At 37.8% G+C, this 18,129-nt stretch overlaps 1 long non-coding RNA gene across 1 annotated transcript in view; it reads left to right on the top strand.

Annotated features, from left to right (window-relative positions):
• LOC125961243 (uncharacterized) overlaps positions 1-13,414 on the top strand; it is a 219,514-nt gene extending 206,100 nt beyond the window's left edge. The window contains exon 2 of the long non-coding RNA XR_007471673.1: positions 13,291-13,414. This is a non-coding gene — a long non-coding RNA (uncharacterized LOC125961243). The remainder of the gene's footprint in view (positions 1-13,290) is intronic.
• The last annotated feature ends 4,715 nt before the right edge of the window (positions 13,415-18,129 follow it).

Here is an 18,129-nt window from a genome sequence, read left to right on the forward strand (position 1 = left end):
TGACGGACTTCTAGTGGGGTAATCCAGTGGTGCTTAATGGGCTAATCACATTTCAGAGGAGCTGACAAGAATAAACACACTCATGTATAGATTACCCAAGCACTTGGTAAACACTGTTTTATCTTATGAACCAGCTCCAGCTCTTTAAAAAGTTTTTTAAGAGGTGAATTTTACCCTTCAGGTCCTAAAAATTTCCTTTCCAAGTCCCTCTCTCACTTCCCTGCCACATCCCCATCCCGGGCTCCGTGTCACCCTTGCTGCTCCAGGCAGTTAGTTTTCCCACCCACCATTCTTAAGAGTTTTGCTCTCAACTACTGCTAAAAAGAGCTTCCTGTTATACCCAAAGAGGTTTTGCCTCTTGATAGAGGGCTACTAAAGAGTATAAAAACACATTTCTAAATAATAATCTCTATTATCATGATCTCAAAATTCACCTTTATCTCTGTTCCATCTCACATTTTTCCTTCCTGTCTCCCTTCCTCCATTTTTATAACCAGAACTATATTACTCCTCAATTCTATTCCTCAATTAGCCCCACCTGTGATTCCTCTCTTTCTTTCTAGAAGCATGTTTTTCCTCTTTCAGCTAAAAACAAACTCACTGAATCATTATATTCAAGACATCCACAAGCTGGACTTTATCTGTTTTGCGAAATTCCCCTGCTCACCACTCCATTGCCTTTAATTTTCATCTCCATAAAGAGCCGGTCACCTTTCATTGAATATTCCTAATTTTGCCACATCTGTGTGTTCTTACCTTGATGATGTCTCCCAAGTGACCTTTCTTCCCTTGAACGCCCCACACTTCTCTGAGGAGTCTTCCAATCTCTCCTAGGCAGAGTGAGCTAATTCTTCTTCTACACTACCATTATTCTCATCACATGTCTATTACAAAACTCATTGCATTCTATGATAAATGGAAATTTGTGTTTCTACAGTGCTATTTGATTTGAGCCACTCAATGTTAGGGTCTCTCTCTTATACATGTTGTATGCTACTCCATACTCACTACCTCTAAATTCCTGGTAAAGAGCTGGGCCCATACAATGACCAAAATAGTCATTTAATTACTATGGAAAGAATAAAAGAATTAATGAGTGATTAATACCAACATTTAGCTATCATAAGAAGAAGGTAGGAGAGAATTTCTGGTTAGGCAGCTGGACCTTCCTGGAAATCGCATCAATGAGTTGCCTTACTATGCAATCACAATGGCTACAAGAAAAGTCAATTGCACAATTAATATTCTCTTTCCTTTTTAAATTAAAAGCAAACAAGCTTTCACTTTGAATAGCCAACTATAAGATTTAAGTTAAATGCTGTAATTAAACAAAGATTATAGCAAAATTAATTTGGATTTTGCAGAATAGTACTGGAATGTATTTAATAGGGCATTAATATTACTAGCAGATCATGTAGAGGAAAATAGGGCTCAGGAGTCTAAAACATTACCATTTATCATATTCCAGGTTTACCCTCACCCAATCTATGAGAGAAAGTTATAAATATAGGAAAATTAACATGAAATTAAACAAGTGGAACATATTTTCTAAGAAAGAAAGGGTAACATCATGGTTAAGGTTATGATTTGACCAAACTAGAAAGCTATGTGAACGTTTCTGACATTTGTACCTCCACAGCAATTGTAAATGCAACTAAATCCTATTTATCAACCTATGCTCAGAAAGTATGATGGTTGTAAAGAAATATATATGTATTCCTGTATTTGTAACATTTACCAAGTCTCTAAATATAGTGCAGGGACAAGACACATGTCCTCTAACAATTCCAGACACTAATTAGTGATGAAAACGAGTTCTCATGACCTAAAAGTCATTTAATAACCTTGTCTGCTTGAAAAGTTTAATATTACTGTGTATTCCAACAGATTTTTTTTTCCAATTCAGTGTAAGAAACAACAGAATCATGTATGATTAGGCTGGACAAGGAGAGGATAAACAACGCTCTTATGGTTCTGTGGTTGCTAGGTTGCTAAAGGCTTTAAAGTGGTAATTCTCATTACTTGACATAGACAAGTAGCTAAATGAGTGTTAAGGCAATTGTTGATGCCTGGAGTGGTTGAAGTGACCTACGGCATATTCCCCACCATGAGAACTCTTCCATTCTCCTCCAAGAGTGCAGCCTATTTCACTGTGCTCCCTGCAGATTTTCATTATTCAAGCACATCCTGATTTATTCCTTTCAGTACCATTTTCATCGTACTATTTATCTGTCCAAGCAAAGGCACAAAATGGTTCCCAACTGTGTAAGAATAAAGTTCACCCTCCAAAATATGCCTTTCAAGCAATAACACATCTATTCACAATCACCTTTCCAGTATTATAGCCACAGCTCTTCTAAAACAGCCCTGTAACCTGGACAATCTTACCTCTGATCATAGCGTGTATATTTACACTTCCACACTCAATCTGCTTCATGGTACCCATTTCTCTTTTTCTTACCGTTCATTTTTTTCCTCATTTTTTCTGACTCTTCCTGCTCTTTGTGGTTATCCCAACCTCTTAATTAAATACCATGAATTCTCCAAAAGGCTTATAATACAGTAGATGTTCATGTTTTTATATTTTGGCTTCTGAAGCATTTTAAGAAAGAAAGTTTGTTGTACACTCCTTTTTGAAACTCCACACAATCTATCAGTGCACTTTACATAGTAGATGCTTGGTAATTCCTTATTTTAACATCTAAGTTGGGTGAAATGTAAAAGACATCTTTCCTCAAAAGACATCTTCTCTATTACTCTAGTCACTTTATTTGAAGCATTTACACATTCTCCTATTGGCAATCTACTTTTTGAACTCTTTCTTATTTATACTAAGACAAATTCTGCTTTCTAGCACCTTCCAGTTGAGAGACTTTATTCTGTTCTATGAAGTGACACGAACTAAGTCCAACTCACTTTAACTGATACTACTGCGTTTAACAAATAAGTAATGAGTTGGATTTAAATGGCAAAAATTTTCTCTAAAGATAAATGACTTCGAACAATTAAAACTGTCCAGTAAAATGAGTTGCCCTCAAAGAGATTATCTCATCATTGATTGTGTTCAAGCCATCTCATTACTAAAAATTTCAAACTAAAGTGAAAATCTCTCAGGTGGAGTTCCCATAGCTCAGAGTCTTGGAGTGGGAGAAGGTTTGAGAGTAATTTGGAAGGATGTTCTCTACTCCACCAGAAAAAAGGATTCTTACTGTGTAAACAGTGTTTGATAATCATTATAAATGTCCCACAGTAACTCCCTTGACCTTGCTAGATGTTGGTTTTCTTGGCTCTAAAATAAGAAAGACTCACCTGGATAGTTACTATGTTCCATTTGAATAGAAGACTCCACAGTTTTCCTGAGTACATTCAAGCGATCCATTAAAGAATTTGTTCTGAATATTGATAAATATTGGTGTTAAGTAAATCAGTCTAACGTTTCCAAAAGCCACATTTTCCTCCATTGGGAAACTGGAGCAGATTTTGTCTCTTTTTTATAGTAATGATGATTAAACAATAAAGTAATTTGATCATCAGCTTCTATGAAAAAGAAACGCTGATGCTTGAACAAATTAATACCTAGCAAAACCATGAATACCTGCCTCAGTGCATCTTCCCTTAGCCGTTCTGACATATATTCCTGGACCAAATTGGCTCCCGGTCCCGCTCAAGCTGAACCTGAATAGGAGTATCTTGGTGTGTGTGCGTGCGTGCGTGCGTGCGTGTGTGTGTGTGTGTGTGTGTGTGTGTGTGTCAATCACATTTAATCATCAGAAACCATGATTTCACTTTCCCACTCCCATCTCAGTTCATATTTTGGATTTGTCAAGTGACTGACTAAGTGTTAACAACTAGCAGATGGGCTAGAAGGGCAGATGGGGCTCTCAGGAAAGCAGCTAACAAGTGATTAAAATTACCAAAAACTGCACTCATTATTCCTTCTTTCAAAGGATGCTATATTTTTCTTACTGTTAAATCTGATTAAAATAGCAAAGCAGACAGTAGAAGTGAAGCAATCCCTGTTATAATAGAATTTACATGCTTGAATATCAATATGGCATTCCCTAGGATATTGGGATGTGTATTAAGATACCTCCATTTTTACAAAATTTTATATCTGTCAACTCACTTGAACACATATTTGGGTATCTATACCATTATCTTATCCATGCAATCATTTGGCATGTTTGTAGGAACCAGGCTCTGTGCTGGTGTTACAGTGAACAGCAGTACAACCACGCGAAACTCAGGCACTATGCTTGAACTGGTAAGAGACACATCCACATGATTATGCCATTCAGAACATCCATTTTGGAATTTTGTATACTTATTTTAATAGCATTTTTCTTTTCTACATTTCTGGGTCATCTCCTTATGAAATATTTTCAGAACCAGATTAGTAGCTCCAAAAGAAAATCTGTCTCATTATTTTGTAGGTAAACCCTATTTTTGATCCAAAATTTTGCTTAGTTTGATTATCAAATGTGATTACAAAAGATATTTAGCTGGTTATGGGGCATATATTTCCATTATTGAGGATATTTAAAAGAATAAACAATGAGATCTAAAGAACATATTAAAGAAGTGCTTTGAAAAAACTTCAAGCACCTGTGGTAGAAAAAGAATGCCTTCTCAAAGATGTGCATGTTCTAATCTTTAGAACCTGTGAATATGTTACCTTAGATAGAAAAGGGGACTTTGCAGATGTGATTGTTAAGGATTGTGAGATGGGCTGATTATCTTGGATTGTCTTGGTGGGCCCAGTATAATTATGAGAGTCATTAGAATAAGGATGCTGAGTCAGAGAAGAAAATGTGATGATGGAAGTGGAAGTCAGAGAGATTTGAAGATGTTCACTGCTAACCTTGAAGAGGGAGGAAAGGGCCATGTCCAATGTGTGCAGGTGGTCTCTAGAAGCTGGAAAAGGAAAGGATTCTCCTCTAGAGTCTCCAGAAGGAACACAACCCTGTTTGACAACTTGATTTTAGGAGTTCTGACCTACGGAACTACAAGGTAATTAATTGGTGTTGTTATAGCCACTAAATTTGTGGTGATTTGTTACAATAGCAATAGAAAGTTAAAATGGTACCCTAAATATTTAAATAATAATATCAGCATTGAAATACCACTTGTGAAACTGGGATTACAGTGATATTTTGCCCTATATGCCAGCTTAGATTATAAAGTAGAGGCCTCTTGGAGTGCTATGTTAGTAATTCCTGAGGCTACATCCTGATTTAGTGGGAGAGCAGGTAGCACTTAATAAGTGATGTCTGCAACAGGAATAGGGCTAGGAATGGTGATCTATGTGTCTGTCACACATTTGTTATCTCTGGTTATTGTGAAGTGGTAAATTCAATCATTCTCTCAGAATCATAGAATATTAGAGTCGTAGGTATGAACTTCTTATGTAGCAGAAGAATTGAAATTCCAGTTCAGTGGGAAAACTCATCAAAGTCTTTTAAAAACTACTGATACCTAAAATTAAGGGTCTATACTTTTATCTGGAATTCTTCCTACTACATCTTAATGAGTTCAGGCAGAAATAATACTGATAAAATAACTGTACTCCCTCTTCTCTTGATGACATCTCTCCCTTCTAACCCAAGGCTTCAAGGTGCCCAATTAGGCTCTATCCACATTCACCCTTGCTGGATAGTACCCTACCCATAAGCATCCTCATACTTCTCTACTTCCATAACCACCTCATTTATTATCCTCATCAAGTCTTAACTATCTTAACTATCTGTCTCAAAAAAAGGTACATAGAGACCTAGTGAACTAATTTATTTATTAACTGGCTTACTTACTATGTTTCTAGTAATATTTTTTGAGAATCACTAGCAATTTCTAAATATACTACAAAAAGAAAGTTTAAATCAAATGCTTGCATCTTTCATTTCATGCAATATGAGGTCAGCAGAAGTAATACCAACTGGTAATAATGAAAAATATTTGTTCGAAGCCTAACACATGATCTGCTAGGCACTGAGAATGCTACTTTGAACAGGAAAGGCAGAATTCACACCCTTGAAGAACTTACAGATCTTCAGGAGGCCCTCAAATCTCAGCAGTTGATTTGCACATAGATTATCTCTGTTTCTTCTGCCAGGTTCTTGTGATGGGCAATAAAGAGGGTCAGACACAGCTTGTGGAAACACAACAGTTCTTCAAATAGTCAGTATGGGCCCCATACCCCATTCTGAACACTCCAACCCTTTCAAGAGAAGAGAACCATTGATTTATTGGATGTATGCAATTATTTCACAGGGAGGTAGAAAGGTAAATCATTAGGTACTCCTAATCTGGAAACAGATTACTAGAGTTTGAATGTGATTTTATCCCTTTTCATTTGAGAGATATTGAATAAATTACTTCACCTTTCTAAGCCTCAGTTTTCTTATCCATAAACTGAGGTGAATTATATTTTCTGTCTTATGAGGTAAGAAATAAATGAAATAATACATGTACAGAATATTAAGTACTACAGTCACTAGTACACAGTAGGTGTTGATTACTGGAAGCAATTAGTGTTATGATTAATATCATTATTAATATCAAAACCATTCTCTTCCCCTACTTCTCTGTGACTGTGATATGATACCTTCAAAATACTGTAAAGCCTAGAGGAATATTAAAAGATCATATTTTCTTTATCAGTCTTGCTAAATGTGATGGTTCCATTATTGGTCACAATTTCCCTTGTCCTCTTTGCTTGTTGGAAATGCCCACATCCACTAAAATACTGGTACGTAGTTTCCAAGCCTGGCAGCAGGGCTAGGGCATGTACCTCAATAAGATCTAAGAGAAATTCTGCTGGATATTTCTTGGAAATATATTCCTCCCTGATAGGGAGTGAAAGGTATGGAGACCCTCATCTGAACCCCCTTCCCAAGACCTAGATAAAATCATGCCTTGCAAAAACACTCCCTTAAAACTCCATCCCACCCCATCTGCTTTGAATTTCTGTGCTATTGATGGACATTTAACCCAATGACGTTTCTCTGACTGTGTGTGTTTGTGTGTGTGTATCTATCTTCCCTCTTGAACTATTCCATTCTGCAACGGCAAAAACTTTGAGTTATGAATATATATGTATCCATATATAAACACTAAAGTATGAACTATATACATATAGAATGGAAGTGGTATGTTTTGCTGCTACTATTACAATTTTTTCCAAATTAGTTATGGTGGCACAATTTGGTCAAGAATGGAATTTTACTTTAGTGCCAACAACAGCCATCAAAGGATGCAAAAATCCCTATCCTTTACTGAGGTTGTGGGGAGTCTTATAAATGCCCATTCTAAGGAATGTGAGGTATCCACAGGAGATGCACTGTGCCCTGGTAAGGCAGAATCATACTATGCAGACAAGACTATTTCAAGAGGAACAAAAAACATGCAAGCCCAGGGCAGCAAGACAGTCTCACCAGATGCTAATGGTAGAGACTAGTCATGCTAACTCAGCTTCCATGAAGCTCCCTAGCTCAGGTGGTTCTTGCATATCTCTCAGTTTCTCTTATAGAGAGGTGTTTGTGTTTGTGACCCCAAATTCATATATTGAAGCCCCTAATGTGATAACATTTAGAGGTGGGTTGTTTGGAAAGTAATTATGTTAAGATGAGGTCATGAGGGTGAGGCCCCCACAGGGGATTAGTGCCCTTATAAAAAGAGGCACTAGAAAAAGAAAAAAATAAAAAAGAGGCACCAGAAGGTGCTTTCTTTCTCTCTCCACCATGTGAGACACAGCAAGAAGACAGCTATCACAAGCCAAGAAAAGTGTCATCAACAGGAACTGAATCAACTGACACCTTGATCTTGGATTTCCCAGCCACTAGAACTGTGAGAAATATATGTCTGTTGTTTAAGCTACTCTGTTTACGGTATATCATTATAGGAGCCCAAGCTAAAACAGAGTTCTCAATCCCATCCTCTGCTATCCATAGCTATGCTCTTTTATCCTTACTTCAGTCTTGGTGCCTTTTTATCTGGTAAATATTCATCTGAAGCTTCTCCTCTCATATTTAAGCCCAGAGGTTGTTTGTTTAATATACAAGTATTTGAAGCTCTTGTTTATAGTTTATAGAGGGTGACTTATGTCTAAAAATTTAGTCTGGTGTATAAAAGAGTACTTCAAGAAATGTTAAAAGAAAGGTAAGGAAGGAGTGAGGAACACTTAGAAATGTTATTTCACCCCACATATTTTATCTCCCATCACACTGAGCACTTATTTATTGGTGCATTTTGGATGCACTCTTGAACTTTAATGGTGAGCATAAGAACAGATGCAAGCCCATAAAGAAGTTAACAGCCTGACGGTTTGTTCCGTCCCCTACTCTATATTGACTCTAGGAGGTTTGATTTGTTGATTAATGCAGTTTTAAGTGTATAATTTGTTTCTATCCAAGAGCCACTGAGAAAATTTTCAGAAACAAATGAACAAACAAAACATAAGATGACACAATGTCAAAAAATAAATAATGGGGGATTTCCACTTTTGGTAATAGTAGATCCGACAATTTGTACCAATTCTGTCTCTGAGTAAAGACTTAAAATTTGCACACATTTGCCAGAATGTTTTGAAATGCTAACAAGACAGTAAGGAATTATCAGGCCAAAGTGCAACGCCTGATATTTGGGACCATTTTTCTTCTGAGTGGCTGAGGGTTGAGTAAAGCAAAATAAAGCCCAAAAAGTAGAAGAAAATAAAAAGATAGCATAAATCAATAAAATAAAAAGGACAAAATAATATCAATAAGGCCAAATATGGTTCTTTGAAAAGACCAACAAATTTGATAAAGCTCCAGTGACACCAATGAAAAAAAGAAATAATAAACAATTTTAGAAGTGTAGAGATATTTTTATTACAAACATAATAAAAAGGTGGGGGGACCTTGAAGATGGCGGAAGAGTAAGACGCGGAGATCACCTTCCTCCCCACAGATACGCCAGAAATACATCTACACGTGGAACAACTCCTACAGAACACCTACTGAAGGCTGGCAGAAGACCTCAGACCTCCCAAAAGGCAAGAAACTCCCCACGTACTTGGGTAGGGCAAAAGAAAAAAAAAACAGAGACAAAGGAATAGGGACGGCACCTGCACCAGTGGGAGGGAGCTGTGAAGGAGGAAAAGTTTCCACACACTAGGAAGCCCCTTCACGGGCGGAGACTGTGGGAGGCGGAGGGGGGAGCTTCGGGGCCGCGGAGGAGTGCACAGCAATGGGTGCGGAGGGCAAAGCGGCGAGATTCCCGCACGGGGGATCCGTGCCGACCGGCACTCACCAGCCCGAGAAGCTTGTCTGCTCAGCCGCCGGGGCGGGCGGGGCTGCGAGCTGAGGCTCGGGTTTCGGTTTCGGTCGGAGCGCAGGGAGAGGACTGGGGTTGGCGGCTCGAACATAGCCTGAAGGGGTTAGTGCACCACGGCTAGCCGGGAGGGAGTCCGGGAAAAGTCTGCACCTGCCGAAGAGGCAAGAGACTTTTTCTTCCCTCTTTATTTCCTGGTGCGCGAGGAGAGGGGTTTAACAGCGCTGCTTAAAGGAACTCCAGAGACGGGCGCGAACCGCGGCTAAAAGCACGGACCCCAGGGACGGGCGGGAGACGCTAAGGCTGCTGCTGCCGCCACCAAGGGGCCTGTGTGCGAACACAGGTCACTATCCACACCCCTCTTCCGCGGAGCCTGTGCAGCCCACCACTGCCAGGTTCCCGGGATCCAGGGACAACTTCCCTGGGAGAACGCACGGCGGGCCTCAGGCTGCTGCAACTTCACTCTGGCCTCTGCCGCCGCAGGCCCACCCCGCACGCAGTGCCCCTCCCTCCCCCTCGGCCTGAGTGCGCCAGAGCCCCCGAATCAGCGGCTCCTTTAATAACCCCGTCCCGTCTGAGCAAAAAACAGACGCCCTCCAGCGACCTACACGCAGAGGCGGGGCTAAATCCAAAGCTGAGCCCCTGTGAGCTGTGAGAACAAAGAAGACAAAGGGAAATCTCTCCCAGCAACCTCAGAAACAGCGGATTAAAGCTCCACAATCAACTTGACGTACCCTGCATCTGTGGAATACATGAATAGACAACGAATCATCCCAAATTGAGGAGGTGGGCTTCGAGAGCAAGATCTATGATTTTTTCCCCTTTTCCTCTTTTTGTGAATGTGTATGTGTATGCTTCTGTGTGAGATCTTGTCTGTATAGTTTTGCTTCCACCATTTGTCCTAGGGTTCTATCCGTCCATGTTTTTTTAAAATTTTTTTTCTTAATAATTAACTTTAATAACTTTATTATACTTTACTTTCTTTCTTTCTTTCTTTCTTTATTCCTTCCTTCCTTCCTTCCTTCCTTCCTTCCTTCCTTCCTTCCTTTCTTTCTTTCCTTCCTTCCTTCCCTCCTTTAGACAACGAATCACCCCAAATTGAGGAGGTGGTCTCTGAGAGCAAGATTTATGATTTTTTCCCCTTTACCTCTTTTTGTGAGGGTGTATGTGTATGCTTCTGTGTAAGATTTTGTCTGTATAGCTCTGCGTCCACCATTTGTCCTAAGGTTCTATCCGTCCCTTTTTTTTTTCTAAATAAGTATTTTTTAATTCAATAACTTTATTATACTTTACTTTATTTTACTGTATCTTCTTTCTTTCTGTCTTTTTTCCTTCCTTCCCTCCTTCCTTCCTTCCTCCCTCCCTCCATCCTTTCTTTCCTTCTTGCCTTCTTTCCTTCTTTGCTTCTTTGCTTCTTTATTTCTTTTTTCCTTCCTTCCTTCCTTCCCTCCTTTCCTTCTTTCTTTCTTCATACTTCTACTAATTCTCTCTACTTTTTCTCCCTTATATTCTGAGCCGTGTGGATGAAAGGCTCTTGGTGCTCCAGCCAGGAGTCAGGGCTCTGCCTCTGAGGTGGGAGAGCCAACTTCATTACACTGGTCAACAAGAGACCTCCCAGCTACACATAATATCAAATGGCGAAAATCTCCCAGAGACCTCCATCTTAACACCAGCACCCAGCTTCACTCAACGACCAGCAAGCTACAGTGCTGGACAACCTATGCCAAACAACTAGCAAAACAGGAACACAACACCACCCATTAGCAGAGAGGCTGCCTAAAATCATAATAAGGCCACAGACACCCCAAAACACACCACCAGACGTGAACCTGCCCACTAGAGAGACAAGATCCAGCCTCATCCACCAGAACACAGGCACTAGTCCCCTCCACCAGGAAGCCTACACAACCCACTGAACCAACCTTAGCCACTGGAGACAGACATCAAAAATGGCGGGAACTGTTTGAGACCCCAAACACAGTAAGATAAGCAAAATGAGAAGACAGAAAAACACACAGCAGATAAAGGAGTAAGATAAAAATGCACCAGGCCTAACAAATGAAGAAGAAATAGGCAGTCTACCTGAAAAAGAATTCAGAATAACGATAATAAGGATGATCCGAAATCTTGGAAATAGAATGGACAAAATGCAAGAAACAGTTAACAAGGACCTAGAAGAACTAAAGATGAAACAAGCAACGATGAACAACACAATAAATGAAATTAAAAGTACTCTAGATGGGATCAATAGCAGAATAACTGAGGCAGAAGAACGGATAAGTGACCTGGAAGATAAAATAGTGGAAATAACTATTGCAGAGCAGAATAAAGGAAAAAGAATGAAAAGAACTGAGGACAGCCTCAGAGACCTCTGGGACAACATTAAACGCACCAACATTCGAATTATAGGGGTTCCAGAAGAAGAAGAGAAAAAGAAAGGGACTGAGAAAATATTTGAAGAGATTATAGTTGAAAACTTCCCTAATATGGGAAAGGAAATAGTTAATCAAGTCCAGGAAGCACAGAGAGTCCCATACAGGATAAATACAAGGAGAAATAGGCCAAGACACATATTAATCAAACTGCCAAAAATTAAACACAAAGAAAGCATATTAAAAGCAGCAATGGAAAAACAACAAATAACACATAAGGGAATCCCCATAAGGTTAACAGCTGATCTCTCAGCAGAAACACTGCAAGCCGGAAGGGAGTAGCAGGACATACTGAAAGTGATGAAGGAGAAAAACCTGCAACCAAGCTTACTCTAACCAGCAAGGATCTCATTCAGATTTGATGGAGAAATCAAAACCTTTACAGACAAGCAAAAGCTGAGAGAGTTCAGCACCACCAAACCAGCTTTACAACAAATGCTAAAGGATCTTCTCTAGGCAAGAAACACAAGAGAAGGAAAAGACCTATAATAACAAGCCCAAAACAATTTAGAAAATGGGAATAGGAACATACATATCGATAATTACCTTAAATGTAAATGGACTAAATGCTCCCACCAAAAGACACAGATTGGCTGAATGGATACAAAAACAAGACCCAAGAGACCCGCTTCAGACCTAGAGACACATACAGACTGAAAGTAAGGGGATGGAAAAAGATATTCCATGCAAACGGAAACCAAAAGAAAGCTGGAGTAGCAATTCTAATGTCAGACAAAATAGACTTTAAAATAAGGACTATTAGAAGAGAGAAAGAAGGACACTACATAATGATCAAGGGATCGATTCAAGAAGAAGATATAAAAATTGTAAATATGTATCCACCCAGCGTAGGAGCACCTCAATACATAAGGCAAATACTAACAGCCATAAAAGGGGAAATCAACAATAACAAATTCATAGTAGGGGACTTTAACACCCCACTTTCACCCATGGACAGATCATCCAAAATGAAAATAAATAAGGAAACACAAGCTTTAAATGATACATTAAAAAAGATGGACTTAATTCATATTTATAGGACACTCCATCCAAAAACAACAGAATACACATTTTTCTCAAGTGCTCATGGAACATTCTCCAAGATAGGTCATATCTTGGGTCACAAAACAAGCCTTGGTAAATTTAAAAAAATTGAAATTGTATCAAGTATCTTTTCCGACCACAACGCCATGAGACCAGATATCAATTACAGAAAAAGATCTGTAAAAAATACAAACACATGGAGGCTAAGAATACACTACTTAATAACGAAGTGATCACTGAAGAAATCAAAAAGGAAATTAAAAAATATGTAGAAACAAATGACAATGGAGACACAACGACCCAAAACCTATGGGATTCAGCAAAAGCACTTCTAAGGGGGAAGTTTATAGCAATACAAGCCCCCCTTAAGAAGCAGGAAACATCTTGAATAAACAACCTAACCTTGCACCTCAAGCAATTAGAGAAAGAAGAACAAAAAAACCCCAAAGCTAGCAGAAGGAAAGGAATCATAAAAATCAGATCAGAAATAAATGAAAAAGAAATGAAGGAAACAATAGCAAAGATCAATAAAACTAAAAGCTGGTTCTTTGAGAAGATAAACAAAATAGATAAACCACTAGCCAGACTCATCAAGAAAAAAAGGGAGAAGACTCAAATCAATAAAATTAGAAATGAGAAAGGAGAAGTAACAACTGACACTGCAGAAATAAAAAAGACCATGAGAGATGACTACAAGCAACTCTATGCCAATAAAATGGACAATCTGGAAGAAATGGACAAATTCTTAGAAATGCACAACCTGCCAAGACTGAATCAGGAAGAAATAGAAAATATGAACAGACCAATCACAAGCACTGAAATTGAAACTGTGATTAAAAATCTTCCAACAAACAAAAGCCCAAGACCAGATGGCTTCACAGGCGAATTCTATCAAACATTTAGAGAAGAGATAACACCTATCCTTCTCAAACTCTTCCAAAATATAGCAGAGGAAGGAACACTTCCAAATTCCTTCTACGAGGCCACCATAACCTTGATACAAAAACCAGACAAGGATGTCACAAAGAAAGAAAACTACAGGCCAATATCACTGATGACCATAGATGCAAAAATCCTCAACAAAATACTAGCAAAGAGAATCCAACAGCACATTAAAAGGATCATACACCATGATCAAGTTGGGTTTATTCCAGGAATGCAAGGATTCTTCAATATACGCAAATCTATCAATGTGATAAACCATATTAACAAATCGAAGGAGAAAAACCATATGATCATCTCAATAGATGAGAGAAAGCTTTTGACAAAATTCAACTCCCATTTATGATAAAAACCCTGCAGAAAGTAGGCATACAGGGAACTTTTCTCAACATAATAAAGGCCATATATGACAAGCCCACAGCCAACATCATCCTCAATGGTGAAAAACTGAAAGCATTTCCACTAAGATCAGGAACAAGACAAGGTTGCCCACTCTCACCACTCTTATTCAACATAGTTTTGGAAGTTTTAGCCACAGCCATCAGAGAAGAAACGGAAATAAAAGAAATCAAAATCAGAAAAGAAGTAAGGCTGTCACTGTTTGCAAATGACATGATACTATACATACAGAATCCTAAAAATGCTACCAGAAAACGACTAGAGCTAATCAGTGAATTTGGTAAAGTAGCAGGATACAAAATTAATGCACAGAAATCTCTGGCATTCCTCTATACTAATGATGAAAAATCTGAAATTGAAATCAAGAAAACACTCCCATTTACCATTGCAACCAAAAGAAAATAATATATAGGAATAAACCTGCCTAAGGAGACAAAAGACCTGTATGCAGAAAATTGTAAGACACTGATGAAAGAAATTAAAGATGATACAAATAGATGGAGAGATATACCATGCTCTTGGATTGGAATAATCAACATTGTGAAAATGACTCTACTACCCAAAGCAATCTATAGATTCAATGCAATCCCTATCAAACTACCACTGGCATTTTTCACAGAAGTAGAACAAAAAATTTCACAATTTGTATGGAAACACAAAAGACCCCAAATAGCCAAAGCAATCTTGAGAACAAAAAAACGGAGCTGGAGGAATCAGGCTCCCTGACTTCAGACTATACTACAAAGCTACAGTAATCAAGACAGTATGGTACTGGCACAAAAACAGAAAGATAGATCAATGGAAAAGGATAGAAAGCCCAGAGATAAACCCATGCACATATGGACACCTTGTGTTTGATAAAAGTGGCAGGAATGTACAGTGGAGAAAGGACAGCCTGTTCAATAAGTGGTGTTGGGAAAAATGGACAGATACATGTAAAAGTATGAGAGTAGATCACTCCCTAACACCATACACAGAAATAAGCTCAAAATGGATTAAAGACCTAAATGTAAGACCAGAAACTATCAAACTCTTAGAGGAAAACATAGGCAGAACACTCTATGACATAAATCACAGCAAGATCCTTTCTGACCCACCTCCTAGAGTAATGGAAATAAAAACAAAAATAAACAAATGGGACCGAATGAAACTTCAAAGCTTTTGCACAGCAAAGGAAACCATAAACAAGACCAAAAGACAGCCCTCAGAATGGGAGAAAATATTTGCAAATGAAGCAACTGACAAAGGATTAATCTCCAAAATTTACAAGCAGCTCATGCAGCTCAATAACAAAAAAACAAACAACCCAATCCAAAAATGGGCAGAAGACCTAAATAGACATTTCTCCAAAGAAGATATACAGACTGCCAGCAAACGTATGAACGAATGCTCAACATCATTAATCATTAGAGAAATGTAAATCAAAACTACAATGAGATATCATCTCACACCAGTCAGAATGGCCATCATCAAAAAATGTAGAAACAATAAATGCTGGAGAGGGTGTGGAGAAAAGGGAACACTCTTGCACTGCTGGTGGGAATGTGAATTGTTTCAGCCACTATGGAGAACAGTATGGAGGTTCCTTAAAAAACTACAAATAGAACTACCATATGACCCAGCAATCTGACTACTGGGAATATACCCTGAGAAAACCAAAATTCAGAAAGAGTCATGTACCAAAATGTTCATTGCAGCTCTATTTACAATAGCCCAGAGATGGAAACAACCTAAGTGCCCATCATCGTATGAATGGATAAAGAAGATGTGGCACATATATACAATGGAATATTACTCAGCCATAAAAAGAAACGAAATTGAGCTATTTGTAATGAGGTGGATAGAGCTAGAGTCTGTCATACAGAGTGAAGTAAATCAGAAAGAAAAAGACAAATACCGCATGCTAACACATATATATGGAATTTAAGAAGAAAAACAATATGTCATGAAGAACCTAGGGGTAAGACAGGAATAAAGACACAGACCTACTGGAAAATGGACTTGAGGATATGGGGAGGGGAAGGATGAGCTGTGACAGGGCGAGAGAGAATCATGGACATGTACACACTAACAAACATAAGGTAGATAGCTAGTGGGAAGCAGCCGCATGGCACAGGGATATCGGCTCAGTGCTTTGTGACCACATGGAGGGGTGTGATAGGGAGGGTGGGAGGGAGGGAGACGCAAGAGATATGGGAATATATGTATATGTATAACTGATTCACTTTGTTATAAAGCAGAAACTAACACACCATTGTAAAGCAATTATAACCCAATAAAGATGTTAAAAAAAATAAAATAAAAAAAAAATAAAAAGGTGAATATGAATTACTTTGTTAATAAAATTTAAAATTTAAATAAAATGAAAAAAATGTCTTAAATAGTACTATTTGACAAAGGTGGTGCAAAAAGAACAAAAAGTATGAATATTCATATAACTATTAAAGAAATTGAATCTGTAAATTTAAAATATCTCCATATAAAAAAATTAAAACAATTTGAGAAAGGTCATTAGGTTAAATTTCCATCAATAGCACATTAGTTCAAAGCAGATAAGTATGGACTGGAGTTATAATGAAGTGTTTTCCAAGACAAGAGAATATCTAGATTTTAGAGCATGAGTAGGTTATAAACAGATGCAACAGGTTATTAATAGCTCAAAACAAGATTAGCATTTTGACATTTACTCATGAACAATGACCTTTTATTCAGAAATAGTTTTGGCCTTTGATTTACTATAGATATGACTCTGGCTGCTTCACAGTCAGAAATAGGGTTAACTCATGCATCTCAGTTTAGATCTTTCTTTGCCAGCAAAGTCTATTTACTAGCAAATTCTTCCAAACATTAAAGGAAAGAAAAATGTCAAAAATATACAAATTCTTCAGTAAAATAAAAAAAGAAGGAACATTTCCCAATTGTTTAAGAAAATCAACATAACTTTCATAAGAGAACTTGATAAAAAAAAAAAAAAGAACAACGAATCTCATACAAGAATACAAATGTGAAACTCCTAAACTATATATGAGCAAAATGAATTCTGTAATATAAAATAACCAAAACAAACAAGGTGGGTTTATTCCAGGAATGCAAGGTTAGTTAAGCATTTAAAAATTAATCTGTGTAATTCACCACATTAACAGAATAAATGAGAAAAATTATACCATCATCACATTAGATGCAAGAGATATCTGATATAATTTAACATCCATTTGTGATTTCAAAAACAAACTATGGATAGAAGAGAACTTCTTTAATTTGGTAAAGGGTATTTATACTAAATCTGTATCAAACATCATTGTGAATGGTAAAATAGTGAAAGCCTTCCCTTTGAGATCAAGATCCATGCAAGGATGACCACTATCATTTCTTCTATCCAATATGGACTAGAGGTTCTAGCCAATATGCTAAGGCAAGAGAAAGAAATTCTATAAGTGCTAGAAAGTATAGTAAGTGCTATTAGTGCTTTGTCTATACCACCTCACGTTTAGCACTTCATTGAACACCAGGCAACTACCAGCCCCTTCATTCCTTCACTTTCTTGCACTCTTGGGGTTATTACATCTTCTCACATGGCAGGCTAGAAGTAATTTGTCCCTGGGAGTATCTCAATACCAGATGCACAGAATTTAAAATAAAATACTTAATGTGCTTACCCCTTGGATGTGATAACTCTAATGTACACTTTCTACATTTATTCATGAATTCCTCAGTGGGATTAACCTTTCAAGGTAAATTGCTTGATAGTAAACTTTCAATTAGCAGTCTTCTTTCACTTTTTTATTCTTGACGAATTTTCCTGGGATCAACTCTCAAATCAAAAACTTACCTTTGAATCTTTGTCTCAAGTCCTGCTTATAGGGATCTCTAAACTTCAATAGACAAGGTGAGTAATGACAGATAATGTTATATACCTTTAAAAGAGTGAAAAAGTATCTGCAAATTGGGAGAATATATTTGTAACACATGTATCTGAAGAAAGGTTTATATCCAGAATACAAAAAAT

Source organism: Orcinus orca, chromosome 15 (genome assembly GCF_937001465.1).
Source record: "Orcinus orca chromosome 15, mOrcOrc1.1, whole genome shotgun sequence".
NCBI lineage: Eukaryota > Metazoa > Chordata > Mammalia > Artiodactyla > Delphinidae > Orcinus > Orcinus orca.